Raw genomic sequence first — 14,502 nt, forward strand, 5'->3', positions numbered from 1 at the left:
TTGGATAGCTCCTTTAGAGTTCTGGCTGGTTCTGGCTGAAACCCAGAATGGATTTACTACCCCCACCAAAATTGGAGCCACCAGCCTCCACTAGATAAAAGGAAGGACTCTTTCACACAGTGCATAGTTAAACTATGGAGTTCGCTACCAGACATAGTGATGGCCACCAATCTGGGTGGCTTTAAAAGGGGGTTGGACAAATTCCTGGAGGAAAAGGCTATCAATGGCTACTAGTCCTGACGGCTATATGCCACCTCCAGGATCAGTATGCCTATGTATACCAAATGCTGGGGAACATGGGCAGGAGGGTGCTGTTGCACTCATGCCCTGCTTGTGGGTTCCTGGTCAACAGTTGGTTGGCCACTGTGTGAACAGAATGCTGGACTAGATGGACCTTAGTCTGATCCTGCAGGGCTCATTTTATGTTCATATGTTCTTCCTGCCAGCCAGCCCCCCCCCCCTCCCCTGAAGCAACTCTTATTCACCCAGATAAGTGGCTGTTTAGTAGCCTGGAGAATATGGAACCAGGTTGAATGAAAATAGTCAGAAATGTCTCACATTGGGGTTCCGTCCAGTGGATGCATTCATTTTTTTAACTGCACTTCTTTTTAAAAGAGAGTAAGAGAGAGGGAGCACAAGAAAAGTCCTGCTGAATCAGCACGAAGGTCTGTCTAGCCCAGATGGAGCCAGTAAGATGATTCCAGGAAATCCAGCATCAGCCCATAAAGGCAACAGTCATAGCACCATAGAGTTGGAAGCAGTGGTGGCTGGTGGCTCCAATTTTGGTCAGGCTCTGAATACATTATGTGTTCAGCTAGAACCAGCCAGAACTCTAAAGGAGCTATCCAAGGTGCTGAACACTATCCCCCAAATGGGTTTGGCACCTTGGATAGCTCCTTTAGAGTTCTGACTGGTTCTGACTGAAACCCAGAATGGAACACAGCCCCACTGGAAATGGGGTCGCCAGCTTCCACTGGTTGGAAGGGATTTTGGAGATCATCTAGTCCAACCCTCTGCACAATACATCCCTTGTTTTTTGTCCTGGTACCTGGTACAGCTGTAGCTCAGTGGCAGAGCCCATGCCTTGCATGCAGAAGGTTCCAGGTTCTGGAAAGCCGCTGCCAGTCGGTGTTGACAGTACTGGGCTAGATGGACCAACGGTCTGATTCAGTATAAGGCACCTTCTGATGTGCCTATGTTCATATACTGCTTCTGAATCTAGAGATTCTTCTTAGCCATCATGGCTAATTGTTGTAGATCATCGAGTTTGTGTGTGATTTTTCCTGATGTTCTTTTGATGCCATTGGAGGGTAATGGTTTCAGCAGCCTCCTATCTTCTTTTGTGACTGGCACCAGTACAGAGTACCCCTCACTGCCTGGGTGGTGGCTCTAGATCTCTGCTCCATTCCATGGAAGCATCAGAAAGTGCAGAGAGGAGAGATGGAAGCCATGCTTCAGGACCACCCTATCCCGCATCCCCACCCACCAGAAAACATTACGCTAGAGCGGGTGGGCTCTGTATACACTACTTCGTGCCTGAGAAGTATGGCAAGCAATTTGCCAAAGAAACTCATTTCGGAAGATCTGTTGAAAGTTAATTAAAGATGGCTGGCTTGGGGTCATTGCCTTGGTAACAATTAAGGACTGGAAGGACGCCTCATTAGGGACAGTTTTAACAAAACAAAACAAAAATTGCATCAAGAAAGTTTCTTGTGCAGTGAGAAAATATTCTCTCTCTCTCTCTCTCTCTCTCTCTCTCTCTCTCTCTCTCTCTCTCATTCTTAATCACCCTGGATCACTTCACTGTAATAAAGGAAAACCAAGAGTGGAAATGGGGAGAAAAGGGAGAAAATGAAATAATTTGTACCAATATGGATCTTGCATGGCAACAATCTGTCAGAATTATAGTTAATAATAACACTTAATGTGTCTAAATCGATAGTATTTTATTATTTATTATTAACATTTATATACCACCTTGTTTGCTAAAAACAAACAACCCTCATCATTAAAGGGGGGGGGGGCAGGTAGCCAGACAGAAAGACAGACTAAAGTGCTTTACATCCACTGTCTCAGTCACTCTTACAACAAACTTGTAAGGTAGGTCCATGTTCTCATTCTTATAGTGCAGATGGGGGAGCTCAAAGACAGTGCCTTGTCTGGCAAATTCATGGCAGAGTTGAGATTTGAAGAAGGCAGGAAGGAAGGGGAGAGAGAGAGAGAGAGAGAGAGAGAGAGAGAGAGAGCAAGAATTTTCTCATTGTATAATAAACTTTCTCAGATTTTTTTATTTATTTACAGGATACTGCTCTACAAACAATAAAATATCCAAGCAGTGAACTTTTAGACACTACCTTCTCTCAACAGAATGTGATAGATCAATATTACAAATATGTTTACCCCATATTGTCAAGGAGTGTCAGGATTTGAACCCACAGTGAGCTGTACAGTGGGACCCCAGGCAGGACTCAGTCTGTGTTACCCCACCAATAGCCCCAATTTTCAGCAGGAAACTAGCAGAGTTGTTGCCTGCTTGTGCCCTATTTGACTTTCTTTTCAGTTTAACCATCATTATTTTTCAGTACCTCAATTCATGTTGGGGCCATCACTGACATATTACACCTCTGCCCTGCCTCTGGTTTCCTGCCCTTCTTCTCTCCTTCCAATATCTCAACTGCCATTCCTCCCCTGACAGCAAAGGACATTTTGATGGATGAAAGAAATTTCCCTTCCTCTGATGGGGCCTGGCCATTTACAGGGCACCACCAGTGTGAGGAAGTAACAGTGTGCCAGGAAGTGTCTCCTTCTATGCACTCCCAGAGGAAACACTCATCTGCGCATGCTAATTTTGTTTGACAAAAGCCTGCCATGAATAGTGCCTTCCAAGACCATCACTACCAAGGCTTCAGCTCCTGCCAGAAGGCTATTTTGCTGATTCCCTGGGAGTAAGAGCATCCCTTGCAGTTGCCTAGCAACTGCAGGGCTTGAGTACATCCAGGTCATTGAGAAGGACTTGATGACTACATCTTCCGTCAGGCTTTCTCCCATTTCTGGGCCAAATGGCTGCTTAGGGGTGAACTTTCACAAGTGAGGAAGGCATTTGACATCTGGCTGTGCAGCATTAAGAGTACATGGGGTTGTATTCTGAACATATCTGGAGGCTTCCAGGTTGGGGAAGGCTGGTAAAGAAGGGGTGTGTGTGTGAGAGAGAGATAGTGGAGCATGGACTCAAAGGTGCATGTATGTAGAGGCCAAGACTGTTTGGGTGACCCAAATACCTTGAGCTAGTGGGACTCTTTTCAAGGCCAGGGTTTAGAGATGGAAAAAATTCCACTCCACAGTTTGGGAACAGATGGGACAAATCTGGTCTAGTTATCCAGATATCCACATAGTATTTGGCTGTTGAAAATGGCATTTTTGCTGTTTGAAATGCCACTCTTCTGGTGCTTATTGCCTATAGGCCAGGGGTAGGCAACCTGCAGCCCAAGACCTGCAAGTGGCCCTCAGCCTAGTTAATTTCAAAAGTCCTCTGCAAGCTGTCAGTTCAGACCTCTGGAAAGACTGAACCCTCCCTCCCCAGGCAGCCAACAGGGCAGGGAGAAAGAAGAGGGAGAAAGAGAGAGAGACAGAGAGAGAGAGAAGAGGGGGTGGCAGAAAGAGAGGAAAACAAAAGGGTGGCCCCATATGCTTTTTGTTTGAGCTCCAGCTCACTATGATTTCAGCCCTGTGCAGAACTGGCATGCAGCCCCCTGACAGACTACTGTTGAGGGAATGCACTGACAACAGCAAAAAGATTCCCTGACCCCTCCCACAGGCCAAGGTGCATGGTGACGATGTCATCAGTATGTGCCATCTTTAATAGGCAGGCCAACTCCCAACATCCCCAGTCAGCATGGCCACTGATGGCTGAAGGTAATGGGAGTTGTGGTCCGTTGCTATGCTGGCTGGGAATGATGGGCATTGTAGTCCACTCTGGAGGGCACAAGGTTGGGAAAGGCTGCCTTACACCAATGGAGTATAAAGTGAGATCTGAAATGCATCCACAAAAAGCAGACCCACTGATCTGCAGCTGGAGTCAGATGCGTATGAAAAAACCTCAGCAGTAACTCAACCAAGTGTCCATTAGATTGAGCTTTTCTTTAACCCAGGGATCCTAAGAATGGATGAAATTGAAAAGAAAGATGGTTCCTGGTATTCCCTTTGCCCAAAGATGTCTCCTGCGAAATTCTTTCCCTCTGTGTTTCTTGATTGAGCAATTATATAGACCTCCAAACAGTATAGGTTATAGGAAACTCTCTCTCTCTCTCTCTCTCTCTCTCTCTCTCTATATATATATATATATATATATATATATATATATACACACACACACACACACACACATACATACACACACATACACACAGGTGTGTTAAATATACAAACAATTCTAATATTGAATTAAAAACAAAATTTTAATCAAATATTACAAACTAGGTTAAAAAATCTATAAACAGTCCACAAGTATTCCCTATATACAAACATATGATAATTGGTATCAATGCCAGGCTATACACACTTCACAATACCCCTATCCAATATGCATTTTGACCTTGACAGTCTTCACCAGTGGGAAAAATAAACACAAATTGCAGCCCATACATTTTGCAGCCCATACACGTGGTTTTGGATATTACCTTTTTTTGTGACAATTATATAGACCTACCTTTAACAGTAGGAACATAGGAAGTTGCCATATATTAGGTCAGATGGACTGATATACATTGGTCCATCTAGCCCAGTACTGATGATACTAACCGGCAGTGGCTCTCCAAGGGTTCAGGCAGGATGCTTTCCTAGCCCTATGGAGCTGCCTGGGATCTTGGGATCTTTTGCATGCAAAGCTCTACCGCTGTGCTATGGTTGATTACTAAAGTCAGGGTAAATGGGGAATAGGGGGAGGTAATGCCAGAATGACCAAAAGAAGAATAGAAGAATTCTTTAAAAAAATTATAGGTGGATATCAGAAGCAAGGCCATTACATCAGACCCAATTACTCTGGTTTTAGATCTATAGAAAAATTGAGAATGAGCAATCTTGGCTTAAGGTGCGTTCCTATCTGGAATAAGACTGAACGTCTTCCTCAGTGCCCTCCCATCACAAAGCAATGGGAGCCCTTTCATGAGCTGACCATGTGGGCAGGAGGAGGAGGGGTAGAGGACAAGGGATGAAGGCTGGACAGTTTGTTCATCCCACAATAGGGCCCTTGACCAGTCCCAACTTGGTCGCCTTGTAACCCTCAGGAGAGGTGACCTTAGAGGAGTTGCTTTCATTGTGGACACTCCATAAAGATGTTATGAACTGGGAACATGAAGGGAGGGTGCAATTTAAAACCAATTAGGGAAGCTGTAAACTGCCCTAGCCCTTGCAGTTCATTAAGCAATCACAAAGCAACTTTCGTTTAGAGGTTGGAGTTCTTTTCAGAAAGAGGAGAAGAAGAAGATGAAGAAAAAACTTTTAAAATATGCAATTCGCTAGGGGAACCGGGGCCCAAAGGGGAAAGCAGAAGCTAAGGCAGCAACTGCCTTAATCAGTACAAATTCCCTGATTTATTTATGTATTTATTTCTATTTCAAAAAACCACCATTCCTCATATCTGGCCCTTAAGAAGCATATCTATTCTCTTGACAGAAGACCCAAACCAGGCTGTGATTATTTCCCTTTCAGAAAAGAAGGTTTTTCTCCTATCAGCTGATATATACCTCCCACACTTCCAACTCTCTCTTGGAGGGATTTCACAGTAAGATTTTTTTTTCTTTAAAGGCAGAGATGAAGAGTCCCTCACTTGCAAAATAACAAATGTTAGCATTTAGCACTTCTATAGCACCTTCCGCCTTCAAAGGGCTGTGCAAATTGTTAACTAAATATAGTGCTTCTCCCTCCCTGCCTCTCTCTCTCTCTCTCTCCATTTCTCTGGTGTGATATTTAAAATGGTTCTCAAGAAAGAAATAAGTATAGCATGGGGGCGGGGGAGAAGAGCAGTTTAGCTTCTTCAGGAAACAATTCTGGGAAGCTTACCACTCCTGAAGCACATCTAAGACTGGCAACTCATGTCCAGAAGGTGGAACATTTGTGCCTTTTAAGAGAGCTCTGAGACAGGGAGAAGTTTGGCAAGTGCAGCTTCTCCCAACATGGTGTTATGTGCCTGTTTGCCTTCCTCCTCCACTTGCTGTGTATTGCTGTGTTATTTTAACCCACATTTATTACATTGCATGGTTCTTCCACCACGGGCCTCAAGTCAGCGCACATAGGATTCCCCAGGTGGCCTCCCATCTAGCTGCTGACCAGCCCCCGCCCCACTGAGCTTCAGCAAGCCTGCTGCATCAAGTGCCTTCAGACCATACCATGGGAGCTGTAATATGGTGATGAAGTGTTGTAGGCTGCAACAGGCAGGGGAGCAAGGTGGGCAGCTGGCCTTTATATGGAAGCACATGAGGAGATGTGACAGCAGCTGAACCTCTCCTAGCCATGAAGTCATGGGGATGCATTCAGGTCAGAGTAGCACTTCTACCCATGCCAAAGAAAAGCAGAAAGAAAAGAATCAGAGCAGCCTTTTGCCTTCAGGCCAATAAGGGCTGTGTTGAGGGTAGTACATGATTTGTGCCTTAAGCCTGTATAGATGGTGTTAGAGGAAGCAGGCAGTACTGGGCTCATGTCAATATCTTAATGTGCAATCCTATGCATGTTTAGACAGAAAAAAGTCCTACACCTCCCAGCATTCCTCAGGCAGCCATGCTAGCTGGGGAATACTGGAAGTAGTGGGACTTTTCCCTATCTAAACATGCATAGGATTGTGCCCTTAGTTGCCTTTGAGCGGGATGGTCTGGTCTATCTGTCTTTTATGCATGTACAGTAGGTTGCAGATGGCATCCATTGTACATGGTGCTTTACAGAGTGGCAATAGTCAGAACCTTGCCCTGAGGAGCTTACAACTGAAATCTCAAATTTCACAAATGTAGTTATGTCTTCTTAGCCTGTGCGCACTGTGCAATTGTGTGTATGTGTTTTGCACTTCCAAGGGTGCAAGTCACAGGTGTAAGTCATTTCTCCATACTTCTGCATACACTGCATGCACTCTACCACTGAGCCACAGCACCCCGATCCTATGCCTTTAACAACAGCCAGCCAGACAGGCATGTTTTTTTAGGAGGTGATGCTTTTCCTTAAAAACATAAGAAAAGTCCTGCTGGTCAAAGCCCTAGTCCAGCATTCTGTTCTCACAGTGGCCAACCAGCTGCCTCTGGGAAGTCTATGAGCATGACAGAAGCACAATAGCACCCTCCCGGTCATGTTCCCCAGCAACTGGAGTACACAGGCATACTGCCTCCTATACTGGAAGTCATATATAGCCATCATAGCTAGCAGCCATTAACAGCCTTATCCTCCATGAATTTGCCTAATCCCCTTTTAAAGCCATCCAAGTGGGCACCATGATTACATCTTGATGAAGCGCATTCCATAGTTTTCTGACTTCCTTGGAGATGTTTGAATAGGTCTGAACTCTAGGTGCCAGTTGAAGACTTTTTAAAAAAAAATCTCCCAGGGTTTCAGTGTTAAGGCTTTTTAGTTCTGCCGTATTAATGTTTCCTTGGTGGTCATGTTATTTATTTTAGTTTCATATTGTGGCTGATTTTATTCTGTTCAATGTTGACTGGTTTTATTTTTGTGGTTTTAATTCTATTGTTAAACCACCCAGAGAACATTTATTACTAGGCTGTATATGGATATTGTAATATTTTAAAAGTCCCATGATCAAGCTATTCATTTAGTACTATTTAGTGGGATCTGCAGTAAAATGTTACTGTTCATTCTCCCTCCTAAAAGGAGTGCTCCTATTCAGCAGTCCAACCAGCTATTCCCCACAAGTAAGGCATTTAGTTCTTTCCCAGCCCTGATTCTATTTTTCTTTTCCAACTATGGCTCTACATTCCATAACCACAGAGCATGGTCTGTCATTATTGGGCTGGTTTTGAGGGTTTCCCATGTTGGTCCATCCCCCCATAAATATTTTCCGTACTTCTGCAAATCTCAGCATTCTCCCGAGCATACTGATACCTTCCTGGCGTGTAGTTATGTGATGTGGAAAAGCTAAGCATGGTAAATTTTTGTACATGTCACACTGCTATTAAAAGGCACATAATCAGAGCCAGTAAAAAAAGGGTGGCCACCTTAACTATGGAGGCTGAACGCTCCCAAGCAGAAGTTACATTTGGGAAATTTGTAAAGGACACAAAAATCAGAAGAGAGAAAGAAACTCCCTGGTGGAGAACGTAGTTCCTGCTTGGGGAAGAAAGAAAAAAAAACTGCCTCCCCCTTCTGAATGGTATTAGCTTGGCCTTGATTAGTGGAGCTGTTGATTTGTTTGAAAACAGGATCTTGCTCAACAGCATTCATTAGATGTCTTTTCAGCTACAATCCAGCTGGCTGTGCTCTGGATTGCTGCTCTGCAGGGGGAATACATCTGAGTTCATGTTAAATGTACATCAGTGGTGACTGTAAGAGGATGTGCTCCAGAAATATTGTCCCGGCAGTGTCCTCAGTCCTTGATTCAGGAGAAATTCTCTGGGAGAGGACAGTTTCTGCATTCACTATTTTTCTGGACACCAGATCCACCTGATCCCAGCCACCCCCACTGCAAGTAACGAATAGCATTACAAATATATTAATGATTATTTTGATCACAGGTCTGGAGATCAAGCCAATTTAAATGAGCCAGAGTTTGCAATTTACACTGAAAGCTTTTTGGATCAGGCAGGCCCAGAATAAAGCAACACGGAGCCATCATTAAAAAGAGAGAGAGAGAGCTGGAACCAGTACGAAAAACTGTTTGAATTCAAAATTGCACATGTGAGTTGTACACAGGTGAGGAGAGGTGTGTGCAAAACACAAGCACACAATCTTCAAAATCAAAGTTTAGTGCGTATTTCACATTCCAGCCATATTTTTATGGCTATTCATTCTTATTCGAAAACAGTCATCTCAAATATTGGAAATTAATCACATTTCAAATGATTGTGTTTCTAAATTTTCCCTTAAAATAACCTCCTAAGCAATTTCCCCCTTCTTTTTAAAATAACAACATATTGTTATGTTCAAAAATAAGACTGATTTAACTGCAAAGAGTTTTGAGTAATCATTGTGATTCTCTCATATTTTAAAGGCAGGTTTTTGTTTTATTTATATCACTTTGGTAGAATGGTTTGCTATTGCATTTAGCATTTGAAAAATGAGAAAAACCCACTGTGGAACAAATATTTGAAAATTTCCCTTCACGGTAGCCTCTCACTCTCTCATCTTGTTTAGTTATCGGAACTGTTTGGGAATGAGTAAGGACAAGAAGGAAGTTGCTAAAATATTAATCACAGAGGTAGTTAATTGATTTTAAGATGTTTTTAAATAAAAGACATCAAATATAGGTGGCCATTTTTTATTTCAGCAGTGGGTGACATGGAAGGTCCTTTCAGTGGAAGGAAGTAGGATTCTTTGCCAGGGTTAAACAGCTTTCTTAGATCAGATGAACAAACCAAACCACACACCCAGTGTATTAAAAGCATTTGTAATCGTTCCATTTGTATGCCTCTAATTTAAAGTACCAATGTTATCAGCAGAAATTATTATTATTATTATTATTATTATTATTATTATTGCTGCCATCAGGGTGCATTTGAGGCAGGCAAGCTGGTGCCCTCCAGATGCCATAGCACAGTGGTAGGGCACTTACTTTGCATGCAGAAAGTCCCAGGTTTGATCCCCAGCGTCTCCAGGTAGGGCTGGGAAAATTCCTGCCTGAAACCCTGGAAAGCTGCTACCAGTCAGTGTTGACAGTACTGGGCAAGATGGACCCAGGGTCTGATTCAGTATAAGGCAGCTTCCGATGTTCCTATGTTTTGGACTACTGCTCCCATAACCTCTGACCATTGGCCATGCTGGCTGAGGCATATGGGACCTGTATCAAAGGCAGTAGAAGGGTCAAGAAGAATGAGTTCTGAGGTTCTGCAGCAATGACATTATCCATGATTTTTATGAGGGCCATTTCTGTTGAGTACAGGGGGCTAGAACTGGACTGGAGGGGGTCAAGAATGGAGTCAGAGAAGAGAAAGTTGAGATAGCAGGAGTAAGTGGCATAGTCCAAGAGTTCAGAGGTTAAGGGTATAAGGGGACAGTGGTAGTTGGAGATGGAAGAGGGGTCAAGGGAATTATTATTATTATTATTATTATTATGGCATGGGGGTTGATTATGGGGTGGGGAGGAGGGATAATAGTGGGTGAGGTGGCAATCAGGAGATGGAATCAAGGGTACTGTGTGGAAGGGTTAGATGAAGACCGCAGGGTAGTCAACTCACAACCAGATGGTGGTAGGAAGAGGATATGGTAAACAGAGGTATAAGAGGAGGGACAAGTGGTAGAGTGGTGGGGGAGAGGATGAGATACCATTTATTTATTTATTTCTATTTACAATGTGTACATACTACTCCATATCTAGAACAGATTTTGGAGTGGTGAACACAAAAGATAAAACAGTGAGAGCATAAAGAGATTAAAACACCACATTGAAACTACACTTGTTTAAAAACACAATGCCAATAAAAACCGTGACCGGTCAATTAAGGAATGCCTCCTGGAAGAGTCCTGTTTTGAGGAGGCGCTGGAAACAATGCAGTGCTGGTGCCTGCCTGATCTCCAGGGGCAGGGAATTCGAAAGACAGGGGGCCGCCACTCTGAAGGCTCTTCTCCTGGTGGACTCCAATCGGGCCATAGGTGGAACCAGAACCACCAGGAGCAAGCCCTCTGATGGCATCAGTGACAGGGCAGGTTGGTTAGGGTATTTATTATTTTCCAGAGTAGTTTGTTTCAATATTAGCATTGAAGCACAAGGCAAAGTCTTTGGCAGAGAGTGGGGAGGGTGCGGGGGAGGCAGCGGGGCCAGCCTTAGAACGCCAACAGTAGAGAAGAGGCAATGGCTGCATTTGGATGAGCATGGGGCGAAAGAAGCCATCATGGCTTCTTCCTCCCATTCCCACGTGTGTCACATGCACAACTGCAATTTGCATAATCACCTTTGATGCAGCGTGGGTCATCGTGTGATCTGAACCCACAAGTCCTGGGTTGTGCTGTGTGTAAGAAGCCACCCCCATTGCACATGATGCAGGGTTTGGATGACATGGCAACCTGTGCTGCATCATGGGTAGTTATGCAAATTGTGTCACATACACAGCACTTGCAGGGGCAGGGAAAGAAGCCACAATGGCTCCCTTCACCCCTGTCATCCTCCTGGGTTCACACAACATGCCAACCCAAATAAGTGTGACTTATTTTTCTCAAACAAGTCACCTTGACAACCCATGGTTTGTTGCTGGGTTGTTCAGGGTGGTTAACAAGCCACCCTGCATGATTAACATGCCACCCTGTAGAAAACGTGCTGCATTCAGACAACACAATAACCCACGGTTCAACAACAACCTGCACTCAACCACTGTTATCAGAGAGGTGAGGTAATGCTGCTTAGCCAGGTGGATGGCAGACAAGTAGAAAGAGGCCTGAATTATCAGGAACCAATCAGCCAACTCTTTTGTTCTCCTCCAGAGATGTCCCTTTGCAGGAGAGCAGGACTGTAGGTATCAAAGGAAGCAAAGGGAGCTATGCATTTGGCATGCATACCTAATACATTGGCTTATTTCACCATTTCCAATGCTTGGTACTCATACCAAGAGAACAAATTGTGACTTGGTTTGCATGACCCGAAGGAGGTTAGTAAATTACAGAGTCTGGGTTCTGGGTAGTTTGTTAACCACCCCAGCAGCCACCCTCACTGGGTTTGCACATAAGGACAAGCTGCACTCAGTGAGGGTAATTAGGGAAATTGGGCAGCAAGCACCCAGCATGCATGAGGGTGGTTAATAAGCCACTATGGTTTATTAACTGCCCTCACATTGCGTGAACCAAGCCAGTGAGTTGGCTAGCAGTACACATAAGGATGAATCACATAAAGTTCAACTTACTGAGAGGGAGACCTTGACACCCCTCTCTTCACTAAATGGTAGCCCTAAAAAAAAAAAAAAAGTCTATGCCAGGGATGACCAACAGGCCCATGAGTTGGATCTATCAACTTCAAGCAACTTTACCTGGCTCTAGTGGTTTCCCTAAGCCTGCTGTTGTGGCCTTCTTATATATGGATGGTACCATTCTGACCATGTAATGGTCCAGAGAAATGACACAGAGCACAGCTTGCTATTAGTATATATCAGCCTCTCACATATTGGCTGGGGACAATGGGAGTTGTAGTACAATATATCTAGAGGACAGCAGATTGGAGTTGGCTGCTCTATAGGGTCATACACCCAACTAGGAATGTCAGAGAAATCTGCAACAGAATTGAATGAATTCAAATTTTAATGAATCTGACCCATGGATTACCCAGCAGAATGGATTTTCCCCCATCGGGTGGATTCCACAGACTTGTGGACTGTTTTTCTAACCTTTGGGAATTTTGCATAAATTTTGTCATGGAAAAATATGCAAAATAAAAAGTGCATTTCCCCCATAGGCTAAAGCATGAAAATATGTGAAACTATTTACGCATTTGCGCAAATTTGGAAACAAAAAAAATCCAATTCCGTCAATGCACAGACAATGGAATGAAAGGCTCCTGTTGATCCATGAAACACAGATGGAATGGATTTTACACATTCTGTACATTCCCACTCCCAACCCCTAAGAGCACACCAGTTGGCCATTCCTGGCCTATGCTATATGCTCCACTATCGACACATTAAAATATAACACATCTTGATGCCATGAATTGGCTTTTGTTATTGTGTGTCTTGCAAAACAACCAGCTTCCTTACATTTTGCAAACAATGGCCTCACCTGACCATTGATCTCAGGTCATTTGCACCATGAACAAACCATGAAAATGTCTACATACCCTCTATGATGAGCAAGGGGTGGCCAGGGAGGCTTTATTTGAGATGACCAAAGAGTTTGCTTAAAATCGAGGAAGCATTTCTCAGCTGCAAAGCACATGCCACGTACTGAACACCCACAATGTGACAATAAATAATTTTAATGTCAATCAAAATATGAGTATTTTCACTGAAATGTAAATTGAAAAGGGTGGGGGAGCAAGAGAAAGAGGAAGTAAGCCAAGCAACCTGAAAAGATGCTAGGATCTTTGAATGCTCTGATTGATAATATTTTGGTTGGTTGTTTAAAACATCTAATTTGTCGTCAATAAAAAACAAAAACCCCAACAATTTGATTGGCTGTTCTAAAGATGCTGTTATTCGGGGCAATACATATTTGAAAACAATAAAACAGCAAAAAGGAGTTTGGGGGGATGGATAGGATGTGCGGGTGAGACATTTCAGGAATAAGAGAAACAAAGGACATATTTATCAAGTCAGGAACTCCAGGTTGCTGCTGCTTTCTTAAAGTCTTTGGATTATACAAAACGTGTCAGCTGGGGGGGGGGGGTGAATCAAAGAGCCACATGGAGAAAGAAGGCACTTTCTGCTTTATTGCTCTCAACCAAGAATGCATGGAGAATCACATAAATAAACAAACGTACATAACAGTCATTTTATTTTATTTTATTTTTAGACCTACATATGCCACCTTTTCTCCAAAGAGCACAAGGTGGTATACATGGTTCCCTGCCCCCATTTTTATCCCCACAACAACCCTGTGAGATACGTTAGGCTTAGAGGTAGCGACCCGCCCAAGGTCACCCATCGAGTTTCATGGCTGAGTGGGGACTTGAACCTTGGTCTCCCTCATTCTAGTCTGACATTCTAACCACTGCATTGAACTGTCTCCCATACAGAAAACTCTGCATGCTTTGTTAATTAAGAATAAGTTTCTTGATTAGAAAATTAATATAAGGTTGATTTTTAAAACAACAACAACATACAACATTGGTGATGTAAATGCATTTTAAAAATTAAAGGCAGAGAAAAGTTATAGAGATCAAGTAGGATGGCCAGGTATCCCCTTTTAGAGAGGACAGTTCTCTCTTTGAAGGTGCCCTCTGTTTGAAGAGCTGACCTGTCTAAGTCCAGTTTAAAGATAAAGAATTATAAGAACTGTTGTTGCCCATGGACAGTGAATACCTGAACAGTAAACTGAGCAGGGCACACAGGTCATCTGGTCACAGTCTTCCACACAATGGTGAGATGTACTGTATTTCTATTTAAATCATGACAATGTTTTCTAAGTTTGCACATGAATATGAAATATTGTTTGTTTGTTTATTTATTTATTATTCCATTTTTATACCATCCAATCGCTGAAGCTGTCTGGGTGGTTCACAACAATTAAAATGATAAAATATGAAAGAATAAAATATAGATGATAAAATACAATATAAAAGTTAAAAACTACAATATAAAAATAAAATAATCAAACAGAGCTAGCAGCAAGAATGGTACCAGAAGGGGTGGGGGGGGGGACTAAAAGAAAACTAAA

This window comes from Heloderma suspectum, chromosome 11 (assembly GCF_057233095.1).
Source record: "Heloderma suspectum isolate Gila_16-S chromosome 11, 16-S_ref, whole genome shotgun sequence".
Taxonomy (NCBI): domain Eukaryota; kingdom Metazoa; phylum Chordata; class Lepidosauria; order Squamata; family Helodermatidae; genus Heloderma; species Heloderma suspectum.